Below are 22450 nucleotides of genomic sequence, written 5' to 3' on the forward strand. Positions count from 1 at the left end.
CATTAGTGGGGCTTGAACTCAATGCCTGGGAGCTGTCCCTTAGCCTTTTTACTCAAGGTTGGTGTTTTACCACTTGAGTCAAATTTCCACTTCTAGATTTTTGCTGGTTGAGCAGAGATAAGAATCTGAAAAACCTTTTCTGCCTAGTCTGGCTTCAAATTATGATCCTCTCAGTCATCTGAGTAGCTAGGATTACAGGCATGATGGAATATGTACTGACTGCCCTGTCAGTTACCATTCTCCTAAGAGGGTTTGAACTCACAGGAATGATTTCAACTTATAGATATGTCTTTTTTTTTTTTTTTTTTTTTTTGCAGAGCCAGTCATCTCTGTGTAGTTATCCATCACTGTGTCTTATTAGTTCCCAAGGGGCTGCCATAACAAAGCAATACAAGCTTATTTTTCTCACAGATTTGAAATAAAAAAAAATCTGAAATAGAGGTGCTGGCAAAGTTAGTTCCTTATGGAGGCTCTGCAGAAGAATTGGCAGTCTGCCTCTCCTCTAAGATTTATCTGCGACCTTAACATTTCTTTCTTGCAGTTTGGTCACTTCAATCTTTGTCTACACCTTGCCTTCTCTATGTAGGAATGTCCCCAAACTTCTCTTTCTTCTTACGAAGCCACCAGTGACTGGACTGGATTTGTAACTCACTTCAAATCCAGGATAATCCTCGTCCTGAGTGGGGTGGGGCCCGCGGGGGGGGGGCGGGGGTTACTGAGCTTTGAACTAAGGGCCTTGGCACCATCCCTTAGCTTTCTCACTCAAGGCTGGCATTGTGCTTAAGCCACAGCTCTACTACCGGCATTTAGGTGACTAAGTGAAGATAAGAGTCCCAAAGACTTTTCTGCCTGGATCGGCTTCAAATCACAGTGGTGAGATCTCCACCTTCTGAGTAGCTAGGGATTACAGGCCTGAGCCACTGGAACTTGGCTTCATTTTGAAATACTTAACTCAAAGATAGCTGCAAAGATCCTGCTTCCAAATAAGATCACAGGATGTGACCTGGCTGCAACATCTGTCACCCCATTGATCGCCAGGGTTCATTCCGCTGATCTGGCTGGCTAGGCGGGTGTCCCCTTCCTCCCTCACCGCTCCATGTGCATCCCTCCCGAAGCTGCGTGCTTGGTCGAAGAGGATGACCATCCCTGATAGAGGAGGACTGGTCTTCGGTCAAGGGTATACGAGTAGCTGTGTTCCCCTGCTAGAACCTCCAAACAAGCTCTCAAGGTCCAAATAAGATCACATTTATAGGGTCAGAGGGTGATTAGAACTCAGACATATCTTCCTGACTAAGGCTAATCAACCTGTTACAATGTCCAGGACAAATGGGATTATTTTTGTCAGTTGGGGGGCTTGAACTCACAGCTTAAACACTGTCACTGGGCTTTTTTTTCCCCCTTCAAGGTGAATGCTCTACCACAGCTCTACCTCCAGTTTCTAGGTGGTTAATTGGAGATAAGAATCTCACCGTCTTTCTTGCCCAGGCTGGCTTCGAACTGAGATCCTCAGATTTCAGCCTCCTGACAAGGTAAGATTACAAGCATGAGCCACTGGTGCTCATCCCAGATGGGACTTTGGAATTTCATCTTTTCTGAGAGATTTGCTCTTTAGGCCTGCAGTGATTTCATTATAGCAGAGATATTCTTTTCAAAGGGTTGCACATAAAAGAAAAGTACGTTGGTTAAATAGACAAATAGAGATGGATGAGAACACATATCAATTTAAAGAAAATTTCTGTGGCTACATCCCTCAGTACTCTGAACTCCTGGAAGCTTGGTATTATTACAGGTATCTAGACATTACCTATTATGCAAAGGCTTAAGATTTTTCTCATATCAAGTACTTGGAAAATATGGTTCTTAAGACATCTTAGATAAAACAGTTTTTTGTTACACTGCACAAATCAATGTGTATTTCAGACAGTGTGTTCCTTCAAGCTTCAGTTTTCCAAGTAAAGCAGGGCATTTCAATAACATTGAGTAATAGAGGTTTTCATGCAAGTGGATTTGTGCATAATGAGGAAGACAGGTGAATAAAATAAGAGCTTATTTAAGCCTATGGAAGAGTAGCCTTGAACACAATTAAAGTAGGATTTCTCATAATGTTAACATACAGCTTCCATAAATGATTTCTTGAACCAAAGATAGAAAATTTCATCTGAATTGTCTCCAGTAGTTTACATATTTAGGTTGCTTGACTATTGTATATGAATTACAAGGATATAACAGGAAAGGAAATCTAACAATAATTTAGACTTAGGTAATGGATCTAACTTTTGTAAAGGACGAAAATGATGTGGGGAAATTTCTTGGCTAACTAATTATTACTTACAATGAGCAAATTTTTTTTACTTCTTTTAGAATCTGGTCCCTGGAAGATGAGCTTATTAAGTAATTTGGCACATTAGGTTTTATTTTCACTATTATAGTTTGGTAGGATCTCATGCCTTGGACTGGAATCCTTCTATCAATGTATCTAGAATACCTACAACTATGAATGCATATCATGACACTCAGCTTGTTTGTTGAGATAAGGTCTCATTAATTTTTTTCTTCCCAGATTGGCTTCAAACCACAATCCTTCTATTGTCATCTTCCAAGTATCTAGTGTTACAGACAACCATCAACAACCCTGACTGTTAGTTTAAAACTTTTTAAATCACTGTAAGATCTGTAGTGACTTTAAAAAGAATATATGGCAAGCCTGATGTTTTATGAAGGTATTCTTTAGTGAAGACTGGTTCTGAGCAATGTTTATATCCTTCACCTGAGGCCATAGATTAAAAAGTAGGTAGCAGGCATGACTCTTTTCCAAACATCTTGTCTTTTTTGTAAAGAATGTTGAAAGTGTCTAATAGAATCTGACACATTTCTGCTATGGATAAAACATCAAAATGGCAAGTCCTACTGTTGGCTTTTTCCAAGGACACTTTCATACCTTATGTTTTTTTCTTGTCAACTTCAATTGATAGCAAGCTGGGACAGGTCATATCTGTCCCCCTAATTCCCTATTACACCTTGAAATAGCCACTTCTTAATAGTGTTGTGCAATGTGTGAGATCATAGTGGTGTGATGAGAAGCCACTGGAGCAAGAAGGTCCTGTATTCTACTCCCAGGGCTTTGCCATTTATTATCTACATAAGTGACTGCAAATCAACAGAATCCAGTACATAATTGTTTACCAGGCCTTGTGAAACAGAAGAGGAGATAGAAAGCTTACACATTGGTCTTACAGAATGGTAGTTGTTAAGGCACAACACATTAATACAAGGTTCAGAGACTTGTACCACAAGGTAGGACTAGATTAAAATGCTATAGCCACAGAAGGAGCAATTAATTAGGTTCAAGAAGACAGAAAAAGGTTTACTGGAGAAGGCTGACCCCCTGAGCTGAGGCTTGAAGGGGATTATAACTTATTTTCTTTGCTGGTAATGAACACGTTAAGAGGGCAGGTGAAGTAGGCAGAAGGAACCATGGAGGCCATAGACCAAAGGTGTTGTGGAGGGTGAGGAGATGCTTGAGAATCTGGCACATGCTGGGCAAAGGGAAATGGTACAGTGGACAGACAAAGGAAGAGCTAGAAAGTATTAAACTCAGAACAAAAACAAGTTTTAAAAAGTTCTTTGTTGATGTTGATCTAGGCATAGAGGAAGGAGGAATAAGACAAACAGGGACCAGATGAGGAGAAAAGGAGAAAAAAAATGAGGGAGGAAAAAAGGAAGGAAGGCAGGGAAGTAGGGGGAAGGCAGTGGAGCAGGTATGTCTGTTTCTACCCACTACTTGATGAAGGATGGGAGAAAGAGAGGGCCAGATCACATCTTAGAAACAGTCCAGTTCCAAGGCATGGTGGGTTGAGGGGCCTGGAATTGCTGCCTGTCATTGTCACAGGCTTCATGTCAGACAGAGAACATGTGTGCTTGTGTGTAAATCCACCCAGTGTCTATGCGGGGTCTCCTCTATGTTGGGGCAGATGAGCAAAGCATAAAAATGGTATCAATAACATTGATTGTGGGGCACTGGCTTGCAGCTTTAAGATGTGGTCCTAGCAGGCGTGACTCTTCTCCAGCCCTGGGGCTGCATGGCTGTTAGCCCCGCCTGCCTTCTCCAGGGCCTGAATGGGAAAGGCGGCTCTAACCAGCCCCGCCTCCCCCCTCGGACCACGTGTGCGCCAAGATGGCTGCGGGTGATGAACCCAGATGCGGTCCTGGGGCCCATGACTTCCGCCCTTAGGGGAAGTCCCATGATGTCACCTGTGAAGGACAGCCAAACCAGCCTATCACTATCCTAGCTAGCCACTCAAAATCCCTCCCCTTCCTGCCGCCATTACTGCTATATAAATCCAATCCCGGATTAAAGGCCTCGGACGTTGCTGTGACTTCTCCCAGTCTATCTACGTGTCATTTTTGGGCAGCAAGTGGGCGGGAGGCAGCTCTTTACTTCTTCTCTGTTCTACCCCGTAGGATACGCCCAATGCTTCCCCTGCCAGCGGGGGAGGCGCGCTCGGCCGAGAATCCTGACAATTGATTTAAGACTCAGTGATTACAAATTCTTGGAAAGACATTATTTCTTTGTAGGCATTGGAATTCTCCCCATTTCATAGCTATGTAACAAAAAACAAAGATAGAGAAGGACATAAATCTTAGAATTCCCTTTGAGATGAGAAGTCTAGAGGATGATGTAGCTGCACAATGCTCCCAAGCTTGATATGATATGAACAGGTGCTCCAAAGTTTCACATTATCTTCAAATCTCTTTAGCTGGATCTTGAACAGAATATTCTTTAATAGAATAAAAATCTGAGTTTAGTGATTACCACAGTAAAAAGTGTCCTTGAGAGGCTTATTTTATTTCTCTTGGCTCACATTTCATTTAAAAAATAAAAGAGATGAATGTATCCCTTTATTGTCTTTGTGTGAATTTGAATATATGCTGGTATGTAGTCATACTATCATCCAGATTTTTGCCTATATGCAAATAGATATTCAAATAGAATAAATTATCCTTTGTTTAAATGTAGAAATAATGCACACATGAGTCTTAAACTATTTAAACAATGCAAAAGAACAAAAATAAAAAGTAAAATCATCTTCCACATGCCATGGTCCCCACTCACTTGGGTCAGATGTGGCCAGTTTTCTGTCACATTAGGTTTATAAGGAGCTATGGTTATCACTAATATACTTACTTCTTACTTTCTGGAAGGCAGCTACGCTCACCACTATACCACCAACGCTCTTCTTACTTTCTGGATTCTTGATTTTAGATAGAAGTTATTATGTCTGGATAAGAAGGCTGAAGTGTTTTTCCATATTTGTGCTCACTTTTTCTCTTGATTTTCTTTCTTTTCACTAGTTTATTATCTTTTGGATCCTACACTGGTTGTCTTCCTGAATTTAACAAATATAGCTGAACTCTAATTATTAATGATTAATCACCGTTAGTCACCAACAATCTCCAACATGAAGAATTTGACAACAGAATACCCTTTCTCCTCCAAATTGTTCTTTCCTCTGTAATTATTTCTATACTGTCTAAATTCATTATACCTATATTCTCTTTGGTGATTGCAAATGCATCTTACGTGATTGTAAAAAATTGCACGAACTGTTAAAACAAAATAATGACAAAATTTTAATGTATACTGATTATGTAAATATTATTAAATGAAGAATAAGGAAATATGGATTAAGAAAGGAAAGTTCTAAGGCATTGACTTATTTCACATCAAGGGAAATAATCTAAGGGCCCCACTAATGGATTCTCAATTTCCAGTTTTTCTTAATTTCTAGCCTTTCTCTATTGCTTCTGCTGTTTCTTCTTGAATCCCATTGTAATCTTTCACTCAAATTTTGATTTTGGCTGAGGAGCATATATCCAGTTTTATACATACACATATATACATACATAAATACATATACATATGTATGTATACACAAAAATATATACATGTGCATATATGCCTATTTTGTATATATGTGTGTACATAATATGTGTATATATGTATGGGTGTATAATATATGTAGACCCATACATAAATGCAAATATATATACACACAAATGCATACTTTTGTGTGTGTGTGTGTGTGTTTCTTTGTTTTTTCCCTGCCAGTACTGGGACTTGAATTCAGGGTCTGGGCCCTGTTCTTTTTTTGCTCAAGGCTAGCACTTTACCACTTGAGCCACAGCTTCACTTCCAGTGTTTTGCATTGTTTGGTATTTAGTTGGAAATAAGAGTCATATAGATTTCTTTTTCTTGCCCAGGCTCTGGTGTCAAGCCATGATTCTCAGATCTCACCCTCCTGAATATTTAGAAATAACAGGCATAAACCTGAACCCCTGGCACCTGGTGCACATATGTGTGTGTAATTTATGTATATGTATATATATAAATTTACATATACATGTATATATACATACTTTTTTCCATTGAGTAGAAGTACAGTGAACTTCTTGAGTTTTTGTATATCCCAAAGTCTCTCAATTTTGCCATTCCTTTTGGCTGATGGTTTGGTGGCATACAGAACTCTTACACTTAAATTTTCCCTCCGAGACATGAAGTTTTTGTCATTTTCTAATACTGAAGAAATGTTGATAACTCAAATATTATTCTCTCTTGTTCTTTTGTAAGTGGTCGCTTCCTCATCATTCTGACATCCAGACTCCCCCTTTATCATTGGAGTTTCTGACTTGCACTAGGATGTGTCCAGTCATCTTTTCTCATTGGTCCTTCTCAGTATCTGTTAATGAAGCCTTCTCAATATGCACCATACCTGATACAAATTTGGATGTCAGTGTGATAGAGAAGTAGTAATGAGCAAATTAATAAGATAGAGTTGTATCAGACTTCTTGTCAATATTTCTTGGATATTAGAAAGGAAATGCCAATGTGTATGTCCTGTTGTCTTTGTGAGTTAAGCTGGTAGGCAAGGTGATCTACTGATATGAAGAAAATATTTGGATTTAGACAACCTGCTTTCAATTTTTCATTTTGTCACTTCTTTTTGCCTGGGAAAACTTGAAAAATATGACTTCATTTAGACTCATGTTCTTCTGCTAGGACAAATGATAATATCAGCCCTTCCTTTCCTGTTATGAGACATGTACATTATTCCTGTGAATAACCTGGTCAAATTTGCAGATTGTAGAGTTGCATCTCAGGGTCACTGTTATTACCCTGAATATGAGCATAAGGAAAAGTCTGTGATGTTATAGGCATATTGGGAATATATGCCTCCCTGTATTTTATTATTTGTCACCTTTCCTGGATGTGTGGACATTACCAAATGAAGTCATCATGTCAAGGCAGGCTCACTAGTTGGCACACCTGGCCAGTAGGTACTTGCCAGACAGTTATAAACATTAATCTCTCTCAAGAACTCTTAAGAAACATACATGGACACACGGGTAGTGAATGAATTTCTCCTCATTCTTTTTAAAAGTGCCCCTCATCATACAGAAGTAGAAATAGCATGCACACTTACTATATAGCTCCAAATTTTCGCCAGTTACAAACACAGGAAGAAGAAATCTATACTATATTTGGGCCATAAAATTTGATTTCTTCTAGGAAATTTATTCTCTCTGATTCACCACATATCTAAAGTTGAATTGAAATTTGGCTTTCTGATGTATACTTCTAGGAAAAAGCAAATCATGAGAGCCAGAAGGGGGCATGAATGAATATACAAAGCATCAGATTTGGGGAGGATTTTTCCATCATAATAAGATCTGTGTTTTACACATGAGGACATAGACCTTGAATGGGGAAGGAATTTACTTAAGGTCACACAAAATATGTGCAAATAGATTCTAAGATTGCAAATCCCATCTCACAGTTATTTTACTCAAGAGGTCAGTTCTCCAAACAGGCTTTTAATCTTTCTAATAGGTAATGGAGAGAGAATATGGTCCCTGAATCAGGAATAATCTGAAGGCTGTGTTTTGTGAACAAGCAAATAGGGAGCAGAGTTTCTTGAGCATTTCCTGTGCAGGCAATTACCAGCATTGTCCACAGGCCTTCTTTTGCAATTATTGTTTCCATTCCAAAGATCCAAGGAAGTGAAGTTCAAGGAGGCAAACAAGATGGCATTTGATGGGAAGCAGATACTGAATTTGAATCTGAATCAGATTTTAATCAGAGGATTGGTTTCCAAAATTAAGTTGGGAAGAGAATCTAACAACTCAGTATCATCGACACTATTCTGTTTCGCACTTTATACACACTGTGATAAGCAAGCTATAGGCCACACTTAAAATAACCAGTCCCGAGGACTGAGGGTATATAGCCCAGTGGCATATATATGTAAAGCTCTGGGTTCCATCCTCTGCATCAAAAAGTAAAGTAAAATAAAATAAAATATTTTTAAATAGTTCCTTACATAATTCAGAGGAATTTTAATGTGCTCAAATTAATTTTATTTTGGATATAGTTTTCTTTTTATTTTTTTATGATACAACTAAAGTAGCACTTGCTAAGTAGATACTCCACCAATTTAGCCACACTTAGCTCTTTTTTTGTGTGTTAGTTATTTTACAAATAGAATCTAACGTTTTTGCCTAGAATTGGCCTTGGATCTGATCCTCCAACCTATGTGTGGAAGAAGATAGGATTAAAGGTATGTGCCTGACTTACAGCTACACCAGACTTGTTGGTTGAGATGGGGTTGTAGTAAATCTTTACCTGGACTAGCCTTGAATCATGACCTTCCTGATTTCCACCTGTGAGTTGCAAGGATTATAGATAGACATGAGCCACCACATTGGTTTCAATTTCTTTGTTTGGTGTGTGTGTGTGTGTGTGTGTGTGTGTGTGTGTGTGTATGTACTATGTAAAATGCTCATGGAGCTGAGGATATTTAAAATTTCTTAAGCTGTGATCTGTGCTTTAAACTGATGATTGTAAACCTGTAGTAGTTCATTCAACCCTGGTTACCATTCATAGTAAGTTATTACCCAGGGATGAAAACATTTCTCAAGAGATATGAGGTCTGAGCCTAAGGCACCAGACAAACTGAAGAAAACAAATATGTTCAGCTCAGTGGGCCTACTCAGTAAGAAGCTCACTGATAGTTCTGTTCAAATTCCCATAGGATCATTGCTGTGATTTGGAAAAGATTTGAGTGTGCCTCTGTAAGTTTCATGCATTGGATGATTGTCTATAGTTATCAAGATGTGAGACATGAAGAAGCTTCTAAGACGCAAGCCTACTAGGATGCACCTAGACATTCAGGAAGCTTTTCTAGGAAAGGATTCAGTTAACTCTCATGGAACCCCTGAGATTTCTTCAGGGTGAGTTGTTTTAAGAGTGAACTCAAGCTGGGCACTAGTGGCTCATACCTATAACCCTAGTTATTCAGGAAACAGAGTTCTGAGGATTGTGTTTAAGAGCCATCTCAGGCAGAAAGCCCATGAGACTCTTATCTCCAATTAACTGCCAAACGAAGCTGGGAATGGAGCTTTTTTTTTTTTTTTTTTTTTTACACAAATATTCCTCATTTTATTCACGGTAAGCATCCTGTTTATAGAGTTATACATTTAATGTTTTTGGATTCATTTACTGTAGTAATATTAAAACTTTGTTAACAGTAGTCTTCTGAAAATGTAGTGTGATAATCCATTTAATTTTTATTATTCAATGCATTAATTACATATTATTATTAATGTATTTTTTTTTTTTGCTCAAACAGTAGAGAGCTACCTGAGCATGAAAGCTCAGGAACAGCCTAAAACACACACACACACACACACACACACACACACACACACAAACACACAATGAGCCCGACTTTTGAATTGCTCATTTGACTTATTATTTGATAGCATGGTTATTTGCTCTCATATACTTCTGCCAGTGTCCTTTGCCATGAGTAACATGGAGTCTTGCCATGAAGTAACATGGTTCTCACTAGAGCCAGGCTATTGAGACTTTCATCCTTCAAAACCATAAGCTAAATAAATCTCTTTTCTTCATAAAGTTTGCCTGGTCCAGATGTTTATTTTATTATAGTAACAAACATGACCTTGAAGTAGAAAGATGAGTTTAGGCAGTACCATGTTCCCTAAGGAGCTATGATAACTTGCCAGATGTAAATGATAGAGAACTACATCTTGTTTACAACCAACACAAATTTTCCAGTCACCCTTTGTGATTCTCTGACTTTGTGAAGATGGCATGAGTCATCTGGTCTGGGAGTAGGTGTGATTCGTCCCCTACCTCCCCCTAATCGCCCAGGCAAGCCTTTTGGTGGAAAGTTGTGGTAGAGATCTGAGGAGAATTGAACTGAAGTCATTAGAATGTCTGTCTAGGACTCACATACTAATATTCTTTAGTTTAAATGCTTAGCGTAAAATACCTAGCAACCTTACATACATCCTAATCTTCCTGATAAAAGTAGTTAATTTATGAAGCACTTCCTATATAATAGACATGTCCAAATTTATATATAATATATATAATATGTTATACATACTATATATACAGTATACTGTTTATATAGCATATATACTATATATGCACTAAATATACTATATATTACAGACTACATATAATATAGTATATATTAGTATGTTATAGGGCATAATATAAGCATATATATAGTGTAGATAATACTACATATTATATAGTATAGTATGTAGTATACTATAGTATAGTCTTTATATAGTATATAGTATTATGTATATTACACAATTATATATGTTTATATATAACATACATTTAATATATGATATTTTTAGATTATGTATAGTATCATACTATATAGTATACACAACATATATAACATATATACATATACATACATAGTATGTATATACATATACAAATACATACATAATATGTATATATACTATGTATACATACATATACAGTATATATGTATGTATAGTATATATCATATGTATACAATATATACCTATATAGTATATAGCATATTTATAATATATACTTATAATATATAATATATACTTATATATAAAATATACTATGTAATATACTTTATATAACAATATAATTTATGCAAATATAAAGTGTTTCACTTTATCCTAACTACTTTATTTAAAAGGACACTATTATAAATTTCATGGGCATATGAATACTATAGGTTTAATAATTTGCTTAGTGGTATATGTAGGACTTCAACATCTGACATGGAGCTCTTTTCTTCATAAAAATTAATATATTCAAACTTCTAAAAGTAAACCTGCCTCACACCCAAAATAACTCAATGAGAGTTATTATAAATAAACTAAAATAATATTACGATTTCTCTGTCATGATAATTTGACAGCTAAGCTTTATTTGCCCAGGGAAGTAAAATTCTTTCATTAGTGTGAAAGAAGCAAAGATTCACAACCCCATAGGCAAAAAGCTTGCAATTTGAGTGACTCTCTGTCAATTTTGCATTGAGGAGGAAGTTTTCTGATATCAGCTCAGTTTAGGGCTGTGTCCTTGATATTCTCCTGAAGGAGTGGAAGTCAGATAGGTAGGAGAAGAAGGTCAAGTCTGCTTTCACCGGGAAAATTATATTTCACTTTGGAGCCTTTATGAGTTTGAATAATGAAAAGTATGTCTGAGAATATGTCTTGTTCCTCTAGACAGTCTTTCTGGCTGTGACTTGAGATCATCAGCTACTTTAATTCCTTCTCAAGAAGTAGCCACTTCACTTTTGATTAGATTTTAAAAGATAGAATCAGAAAATGGAGAAGGAAGCTCTCCTGTGACTTCTTGAGGCAGTAAGGAAAGTATACACATAGAACTCCTGAATCTAGAGGGCAATATGATGTTTACAATCACTTTGAGATGGTTTTTCATACTTTGAATGCTTTTTTTTCCCCATTTTTTTAAGCCATGGATGTTCTGCATTCCAACAGATGCTTCTAATTGTCTTTGCTTCTCTATGGAGGCCACTCTTATGCAAAGGATTCTTGAGGCTTCTGATTCTGCAAAGGCTTCTCGCAGTGCTGCTCCCAAATTTCCACTCAAGAGCACTGTGAAAACAATCTGTAGTTGAAAAAGAGTAGACATCTCCAAAAGCCCAAAACCGGGTCCTAGAAGGCAATTAGAATTTCAAATCTGCCCTTCACAAATGGTCTCAATGTCCTGTTAAAATAATGGTTTCATTATTTATGTGACCTTGTCCCAAGTACAAGGAGCATGAGGAAGTTCAGAGCAAATCAGAGATGTCAAGATATGTGAAAAAAATATTAAATGAGGGTGAAAATGATGACAATTTAGCAGAATGAGCAGAGAGAAAGGAGCCAAGCTGATGAAACCTCTAGGAATCATAGCTTAGGCTGAGAAAGCAGGGACAGGGCTGGAAGCAAAGACTTGAAAGGTGTTGATACTCAAGCTCTTTTCTGTACTCCTGACCACCAGGAAGCTAAGGATTCCCACATCACTGGAGACCCAATGCTGTTCCCTTCAGGAAACAGAATTATTTAATTTCTTTGTTGGGGACAGAAGACATAGTGCAGGATTACTGTAAGCCATACCGTTCAAGAAAAGGGGATTAAAAACTCTATGAGACGAACCAACAGATTTATATCTCACTTTACTAAGCTTTCTTCTTGAGGACCAGTGGCTGGGGCCCTAGCTTCCAGGAAGAATGTTTACTTCCAGAAAGAATTCTTTTCACTGAGAACCCTAGAGGAATTCAGAGGAAAAGCCTATGAATATTATACTGGAGCTCTCCCAAAGCAAAGGCCAGCTTGATGCCTACAAAATGCACAGGACAGAGAATTGGCATGTTTTGTTCATGATTCCACTTAAGTCACCAAGGACACAAGACATCTGATAAGTCTTCAAAACGAAATAAGAAAGATTGGAATTTGAAACTAATTTAGAGAATGCGGTAACATAACAGGACCAGAAGAAGATTTTAATATTACAGCTTCAAATTAACATCCCTAGAGAGTTAAGGATTCAAATGAGAATGGGAAGCATAAAAAGGAATACAGCACTCTCGTGACCAGAATAATTCTTTGGAAATTAAAAAGAATTGTACCAAAGATAAAATTCCAATAAAAGAATCAGAAAATGAAATAAAAACAACTTATCAGAAATGGATAAAGATGTAAACATCAGAAAATAAAACAGGAAGCTAACAGAAAAGGTTGAGGAACATTCAACCTCAGTACTTGGTGGAGGGATGCAGAAAGGAGTGAAGGAGAAGAAATAATGAGAAATATAATTCATGAAGTGGAAGCTGTATGTGTTCAGATTTAAAACCACCAAGAGAGCACTCTGTTCCATGAATTGAAAGACTCCAACAGAGCACATAATCATGGAATTTTTCTAAATGTCAAGGAAACTGAAAAATCCCTAAAGGAAGAAACCTTGTTTAAATACAGATTTGGATCCTAGAATAATATTGAAATTTTAAAGACAAAAAGTTCTGGTTTTCATTCTTAACTCTAATGATGTGTTACCCTTTTTGGTGAGCAGATGAGACAGGAGCTTGTTTCTCTGTTCAGTTGCAATGCAGATAGAGGTGGGTTCAGGAAGACAGACAAGCTTCACAACAAGGCATTGGGGAACCAGGTCCCTCTTCCTTGTTGTTCTGCTGTCTCCTAAAGGACATCTTGGTGCATATTACCACCACACCATATTTATCATCATCATCATCATCACCTGTCCCAGCACTAGCCTGGAGGAGGGGGAGGGAGAGGAGAGAAGGAAACTTCTTTGAAAGATTGATGTAGAAGTCACACGATTTAATTCTCTTCATAGTCCTGCCATAGCCTAGTATTATGGTCACTTCAAGCTGCAGGGCAGGCTGGGAAATATGGACTCCAGTTGGGGAGAAACTTTCCTAGCTGAAACTAGGGATGTAGGGGAGATTAGCAGTCTCTGTCACACCACCCAATCCACCAGTCAAAGGTAAGGGCCGGTGAACATTTCCACATGTGCAAGAATTGAGAAAGTTAGTTATCAGGAAGTTTTTTTTTTTTTTTAAGTACCAAAATTGCAGTGAGAGGAAGTAAGGGGGAAGGTGCCATGAGATATATGGAAAAAAGTTCTCAGAATGGAGTTACTCAGGATGGAGATGGAAAATAAATTCATATTAGAATAAGGAGATAAAGAACATATTTTCAGCGAGAATAGCTGTGCTATGGGTAAATATATTGAGATTTCGAGAACACTTGGGGAAAGGAAGGGGAGACATAGTTTAAAAGAGGCAGAAGAAGAACAGAGCAATTTTTAACCTCAGAAAAATTGGCAAGTCCAAGCCAGGCACCAGGGGCTCATGCCTGTCATCTTAGCTTTTCAGGAGACTGTGATCTGAGGACCGCAGTTCAAAACTAGAACAGGCAGGAAAGCCTGAGCGACTCTTATCTCCAATTAACCACAAAAAGCCAAAGGCAGAGCTGGGGCTCAAGTGAACGGTGATAGCCTGAGCACAAAAGCTCAGGACAGTGCCTAGGAATTCAAGCCCCAGGACCGGCAATAATAATAATAATAATAATAGTAATAAAATAGAACAAATCAAAGAATCCTCTGAGAGGTCCTTCAAGTCTACATGAACAAACCCAGACATGGGAGCATACTGTTTTAAGGGACAGTGTTTCTTCTTTCCCTGGAAGAATATCTAGCTCTTCCATTTCTACCACCCGTCCTTGGTCTATTGTGCCATTGTGGACACTCAGACTCAGATCAGTCCTTCTCTAAAACATCGTAAAAGTTTAAAATGAGCGTAGCCATGAGGCGCACTGACTGGATCATGTCACCACTCTGTACTTCTCGTTAGGGCTCCTTCTAAGGTGTGATTCCCAGGAGAAATGACCTCTGCAGGAGGAGAGAACAAGCCAGAACAATTCCCAGTACTCCAGACTTTCTGAGGAGAACTGGCTCAGTGCAACAGACCTTCCTGGGGTTGCTCCCCACATAGGCAGGCACTCATCTATGGAACCTCTGAGCTTCCTCAGCCTGGAAAAGAAAACTGCCCTCCCCCCCCTCCCCGCCCGCCCCTTCTTTTCTTGCTGGTGCACACTGTGCATGAGGCAACCTCACACTGTATCATGGTAGGCACAAGAGATTAACTTGTGAAAATGACTGGGTTGCTGCTACCCAGAATTTGCCCTTTGTGAGAGTCTTGCAGCAAAGGAGAGACAAAGCTTTCCCATTATCTCCAAAGAGAGGTTGTTCAGGCAGAAGCTGGAGATGAGCTTTGGCTGGCAGGGGGTAGCTGAACAACAGTTCACATGGACCAGCAGGAAGGCTCTATAACCCTGCCTGTGAAACTCTCCCTTCAGGCAGAATTAGATCTCTCATATAGCTAAGGATCTTCCTGCCCGCCACCCCCCTCCCCCACCCTGCCCTCTCAGCACCACCCCCCCGCCCCCGAGTTCATCAAGGAATGGTCTCGAAATACCACAGAAAGTCATTTTTCTATGTTCTTAGAGATGTGTTTCTCCAGGACAGTAAAGCAGGAAGCACTGAATCATCTGGATCATGCTTAATCCATTCGGTTCAATGTGGTATCACAATAGAACATACAAGACAGATGGGGAAGTGCAGAAATGATGTAATAAAGGGTGAACTAATTCATCAGTGATACTCACTAGACACTATGTTGAAGATGAATTATACAACTTGGGGTGGGGAGGGAGCCAGAAGGGGAAAAATGGGAGAAAATGAGGAAAAAGGTAACACTGTTCAAAAAGAAATGTACTCAATTCCAGACTTATGTAACTATAACCCCTTTGTACCTCACCTTTGCAATATTTTTTTTAATTTAAGAAAAGAAATAGAAAACAATGCTTAATTTAATAGCCAGCCACCATGACTGCCCCCACCCCTCCAAGAGGAAAAGAGAGGAGGTCAATTTAAGAGAAATTTTCTGCTTGACAGAACAACCTATTTTTTAAGAATATAGCTAAGGGATAGGAAAATTGTTTAGAGCATGAAAGAGCCTGGAAAGAAAGGTGCTGATAATTTCTTTGTCCTTTGAAATTTAATTCTGATCTCACTAATTACAGAGATATTGTTATTTAAATGGATGAACTTAACTATAAATATACTTTGTTCTTCCTTCTGAAAATGGAATCTCCTTTTTTGTCTTTGTATAGGAATAATGGCCAGTTTGAAATCATTTGTGACTTTAAGTCCTTTTCCTTTTCATCCTCCACACATATCTCCCTGGCTGGAAGTCTTTCCCTCTTTCCTAACCTCCTCAGTTTAGCACTGAAGCACTCATTGTAAGTCTCTCAATATCCAAACAGTAGTTCAACGAGCCAAACATGGTCTTAAGATATTTTGAATATCTGAAACCTAGATCACATTACTTACTAAGCTACCAGTGGGGATCCTAATATATACAATATCTCAGATGTAATGGAAAATTATTTCCGACTCAGGTCCCAATATCAATGAGTGAAAACTTCAGCTTTATAAAAGCTTCCTTTTTCTCTACAAGTCATTCTCAGACCCAAGCATGTAGACATCTTTAATACGTAAGTACCAAGGTGATCTTGCCTGCCATCTCCAGTCCTGGCCTGTGCCTTTCCAGACAGGAAAAATGATGAAAGCGGCACATATCATTTCCCCTCACATCTCACTGAACAGCACTCGTTACAGTGCTCACAATGAAGCATAAACCTGAGGGGGGTGAGTGGGAAGGAATTAGGTGAAATAGTCCCTGGTTTGACAGCCAGTTTCCAACCATAATCCTTCACCAGGGAAAACAGGTCATGTATTTGGGTGATGGCCAGTTGTGTTTCTCCAATAGTCCCTTTCATTTCATTCAATATCTTTGTAGTTGAGTCAAAGTGAAATAGCTCAAGATGCATTGTACTCAGAAACTGACATGTTCAATTGAAGCATCTTTGTGCAACTACTTAAAAATAATAAAAAATTTACAAATTAAAAATGTGTTAAATGAATTATTAAAAATACAAATAAATGAGAGAACATTTTAAAAAAGTAAAATAGAATGCTATAAAATGATGTTGTTTTATTTAAACAAGATTTCTTTAAATAATTCTAACTTGTCCCAATCTTAAGCAAATGGTTATCATTCTGTATATATGGTTTTTACTTGGCCATTGTCCCAAACACAATAATATCTATTATTTCAATATTCATTAACTTAAAAAAAACCCACAACTTATGAAGCCAGGTGACAGTGGCTCACACCTGTAATCCTAGCTACTCAGGAGACTGAGATCTGAGGATCAAGGTATGAAGCCCGTTAAGGCAGGAAAGATCATAACACTCTTATATCCAATTAAACACCAAAAATCTAAAAGTGGAGCTGTGGCTCAAGTGGTAAAATGCTACACTTTAGCAAACAAGCTCAGGGACAGCAGCCATGCCCTGTGTTCAAGCCCCAGGACTGGTGTAGGCTCACACATAAACACACACAAGCAAAACCTCCAAAGAAGCAACAAGAAAGACATCTTATGTGTTAAGCATTGTTTCAGATGTTTGGACTCTATCATTGACAGATAAAACTCCTTCTTTCATAGTCCTAAGATTTTAATGGAAGACAGGTGGGGCTAGGTAATAAGACTTCTGAAAATCAGGTAGTGATAAGTTCTATAGCTAAAATAGCTTTCATCTTTAGCAAAGACAGAAATGAAAAAAAAAAACACAACAATTCCTGTCAGGCTTAAATTGGGAGGTTAGAGCTGTTAGGGAGCTTTAAATTCATTCCCAAAGCAAAGGAAGCGACTGAAAGTTGGAAACAGGAGAGTGACTCGGCCTTCCTTCCTTCCTTCCTTCCTTCCTTCCTTCCTTCCTTCCTTCCTTCCTTCCTTCCTTCCTTCCTTCCTTCCTTCCTTTCCTCCCTCCTTCCCTCCTTCCCTCCTTCCCTCCTTCCCTCCTTCCCTCCTTCCCTCCTTCCCTCCTTCCCTCCTTCCCTCCTTCCCTCCTTCCCTCCTTCCCTCCTTCCCTCCTTCCCTCCTCCTCCTCCTCCTCCTCCTCCTCCTCCTCCTCCTCCTCCTCCTCCTCCTCCTCCTCCTCCTCCTCCTCCTCTTTTTTTTTTTCTGTTCACTATGCTCTGGCTGTTGGTATAAGAACAGATTGAAAGGAACCAGGAGACAAACAAGGGTAGCACTAGGAAGCCTTTGTCTTGGTCCAAAATTATGTTTGTAAGCTTAGAACTAAGTGAAAGATGGAACTGGTGAATAGTTTGGAGGTTCTGTAGCTTAGATTTGCTGAAAAACTTGTAGAGGGAGTAGAAATGCAAGGAATTAGAATAGCCTCTTACATATGGTACATCCCTTGATGTTTCTTATTGGCACTAGATTTATGTATTAATTTATATTATCTTTAAGTAGTTGTACAAAGGAGTTGCCATTTAACAATGAAGTTTATGAATACAATGCATTTTGATTCGTGTCACCTCTTTCAACATTTTTACCCACCCCTCCTGACCTACCCCTTTGCTTACTTTTCTTAATTTTGTAATATATAGGTTGAATTGTTGACTGCATTCTCTTCCTCCTCTCCTTTCTTCATTCATCTACTCTGCTCCTCTACTCCTCTTCACATGGCCCCACCTCTTACAAGTACTGTTGCTTCTGCTGCTTATTTTCTGGCTTCACCTTTGTCTTTCTTAGGAATTACCCGATTTGAGTTCTCTCTTGAATCTAGCATATTTAGCTAATATATTTGCAACCATTTGCATACCATACAACATGTTTACTTAGAGGTTTATAGGCTAACTCTAGCTTCCACGAAGGAGGGAAAACTTTGACTTTCTGGGCTTGACTTACTTCACTTCACATAGCTTTTTCCAAGTCTTTCCATTTCTTTACAAATGGCACACTATCATTCTTTCTGATAGATTAGTAAAATTCTTATTTCCTTTGAACATATTCCAACACATCACTCTTTAATGTTGGTGAGAAAGTGAAAATGCCCTCTGCCACATAAGAAAACTGGTGGAGGGTGATAAATGTGATAATGTTCTCTGTAACATAATTTTAATAGGAACATAAAGATCTTTGGGTTGAGAGCAATGTCCTGAGCATTTGAATTTAATCATACCATAACGTATTTTTTGCCCTTTTGCAATGATGATGACTAACTGGCTCTCAAGAGGGTGAGTTACATTTTGGACAAAGGAAGGAAAATAACATCATTCTTGATTTGAGGCAGTCAATAGCACCTAACTGAGTCACAGCAACCTAGATAACAACTGAATAGGCAGAGGACTCCGGGAAGCATTTTTGACACCAAAGGTTACTCCCATCTCTCTGCTTTGTTGTTCCTTTGTTGAGGAAAAGATCCTCTGTTTCTTCTGTCTTTCCCTGATTGAGCTTATGCTAAAGCTCAGTGTGTGTGTGTGTGTGTGTGTGTGTGTGTGTGTGTGTGTGTGTGTGTAGTAAATTCACTAGTACTGTGATTTCACCTGTCTTTTTTCCTACAAAGTAATCAGATACCTTCAAGCCACAGATACCATGAAAATTATATTCCTGTATACTACAGAACAAGGCAGAATTACAATACCACAGTTTGGGAATATATCATTGACAGATAACTAGTCTCCTGCTTGCTTGATCACTTGCTATTAGAGAAAATCTTTCATGTATGACTTTTTTATATCACAGAAAAAAAGATTTTCTAAGACTGTATGTTTAAAGAAGAGAACCTCTATTGTCATTCAATAACTTTCCAAAATAATATATAATATTCAGTGCAGTTGGTCTTTCTAATTTTTTTAAGTTTTTAACTTCTTGTATATCTTTAACAATTTTACAGACTCTTTATTCATTGTGTGTATCAGATATTTCTACTCTTTCAAATCTTTCAGTCTTCAATCTGCTGTTACCTATGTCTATAGTCTTTCTATCTCTTTTCTCTCAAGTGGTTATTTCTTTGTGTTTTTGTAATTCTAGGTGTGAGATCAACTTCTACAGGACTTGGTGAAAATATTGTGATTCTTCACTGAGGACTTTTCATTGATTTCTAGGACTATCTAGTGACTCAGTACAACTTTCATTTCATTTTTTTTAAAAGTTTAAGTCATTTCAGGTTTACAGAAATGTTACTAGCATAATGCAGTATACTCTGAATCCAGGTTCTTCTGTAACTATCTGATGCTGGAATAACATATTCACTACAATTAATGATTCAATATTATTATTACCTTGAGTTTATTGAAAATTTCACAGTATTTACCCAATCTTTCTTTTCTGTCCCATGATCACATCCTAAAGCTAACATTGCAAATTAAAAATTATGTTTCCTTGGCCTCCTCCAGATTGACAGCTTCTCAGATTTACTTGGTTTCAATAACCTTGAACTTGTACCTCCCATAGACCTGAAATACGGTCTCAAAACACGTAAGGAAAACATCCAAAGTACAAGAAGCAAATAGCAAACTGTAACGATGATGGGAGATTTACTTTTACTTTTACTAAATCAAGCAGGTAATAAAGCTCAGCAAGATTATACAATATGCAGATAATACAATTACCAAACTTGAGCTATTGTAGGTACATACATACATAGCTTTGCTACTACAGCTGTTAGAACAGTAATTTCTCAAGTGCACATAAAATATTTACAAAAATTGACCATCTACTCCTCCGCACACTGTATTTCAACAAACATAAAAAATTGATCTGCGGGCCCTGACCACAGAGCCTGAGCTAGAAATTAATTATCAATGATAATTAAAAACACATGCATATTTAAAAATAAAAGAATGTACATAAATAATTCATGAATCGATTGGCATCAGAATTGAACTTAGACTGTATTTAGCACTGACAGAACTAAATAGGTTTAAACTTGCAGGGTGCAGCTAAAATACAACTCAGAAGGAGAATTTTTGCTTACAATTTATGTCACAAATGAAGACAGCCTGATCTTAAATTTGATATACTGAGGCTATTTCTCAAGAAATCAGAATAAAACCAGGGACGTAGGGGAGGAGATCATAGTCAGAAGGGTAAGGATGGATGAAAGATCTACCACTCAAGACTGTCTGGCCACAGCACCCACCCAGGGAACAAGCAGTGAGTAAACACATTGAGAGACAGGAAAGCTGATGACTCTTCTTCCATACATAAAAGCTAAAAGAATAATGTCACCAATGTACCTGTTAATGAGATCTAACCTTTTAACATTTGTCATATATTTTTAAACTTCCTCTTTCTCTCTCTGGACGAATACTTTTTCTCTACCATGTCCTAGTCAGTTGTTGACAATGACACCTTGCGAGTGAAGACCTGAGAATTCATTTCCTAAAAATAAAAGCAATCTTCCACTGACAGTATCATTGTCCTATCCCATGGGATCTAATATAGTCCATATTCAAATCTTCCTAAGGTCCTCCAGAATGAATTTTTTTAAAATTTTATTATCAAACTGATGTACAGAGAGGTTACAGTTTCATACGTTAGGCATTGGATACAGTTCTTGTACTGTTTGTTACCTCATCCCTCATTCCTCCCCCCCCTCATTCTCCCCTCCCCCGTCCCCCTTTTCCTTTCCCCCCATGAGTTTTTCAGTTCATTTACACCAAACAGCTTTGCAAGTATTGCTTTTGTAGTTGTTTGTCTTTTTACCCTGTGTTTCTCAATTTTGGTATTCCCTTTCAATTTCCTAGTTCTAATACCAGTATACACGGCTTCCAATATACTCAGATAAGATACAGAGATAGTGTAGGTACAACCACAGGAAGGGGATACAAGAAGATCATCAATAATAGAAGCTACAGTTACACATGTTGAAAGTAGTTACAACAGTGATATAACAATCGTTTTCATAACATGGAGTTCATTTCACTTAGCATCATCTTATGTGTTCATAAGGGTATAGCTATTGGGCTCTTGTGATCCTCTGCTGTGACTTGCCTAAACCTGTGCTAATTATTCCCTATAAGGGAGACCATAGAGTCCATGTTTCTTTGGGTCTGGCTCACTTCACTTAGTGTAAGTTTTTCCAAGTCCTTCCATTTCCTTACAAATGGGGCAATGTCATTCTTTCTGATAGAGGCATAAAATTCCATTGTGTATATGTACCACATTTTCCTGATCCATTCGTCTACTGAGGGGCATCTGGGTTGGTTCCAGATTCTAGCTATGACAAATAGTGCTGCAATGAACATTGTTGTGCTGGTGGCTTTAGTGTGATGTTGTTTGTGGTCTTTTGGATAGATACCCAAAAGTGGGGCTGCTGGGTCATAGGGGAGCTCTATGTTCAGCCTTCTGAGGAATCTCCATACTGCTTGCCAGAGTGGCTGAACCAGTTTACATTTGCACCAACAATGAAGTAGGGTTCCCTTTGGCCACATCTCCTCCAACAATTGTTATTGTTAGTTTTCTTGATATAGGACATTCTTACTGGGGTGAGATTCCAGAATGATTTTTATAGCTATTTTTCTTCTTTCTTCCCTGCACTCCCTCCCTCCCCTCCTCTTCCCTACCTTCTTCCACCTCCTTTTCTTCCTTTCCTTCCTCTATTTTCCTTCTCTATCCTATCCTCCATGCTCCTCCACTT

The 22450-nt window shown here is 38.2% G+C and overlaps 1 long non-coding RNA gene across 1 annotated transcript; it reads right to left on the bottom strand.

Moving 5' to 3' along the window:
- Positions 1-1050: 1050 nt before the first annotated feature.
- LOC125351316 lies at positions 1051-21748 on the bottom strand. The gene is made up of 3 exons (XR_007210929.1): positions 21737-21748; positions 6329-6343; positions 1051-1165 (listed from the first exon to the last, which is right to left on the bottom strand). It is a non-coding gene; the product is annotated as an uncharacterized LOC125351316 (long non-coding RNA).
- Positions 21749-22450: the final 702 nt, after the last annotated feature.

Source organism: Perognathus longimembris, chromosome 5 (assembly GCF_023159225.1).
Source record: "Perognathus longimembris pacificus isolate PPM17 chromosome 5, ASM2315922v1, whole genome shotgun sequence".
Classification (NCBI taxonomy): Eukaryota; Metazoa; Chordata; class Mammalia; order Rodentia; family Heteromyidae; genus Perognathus; species Perognathus longimembris.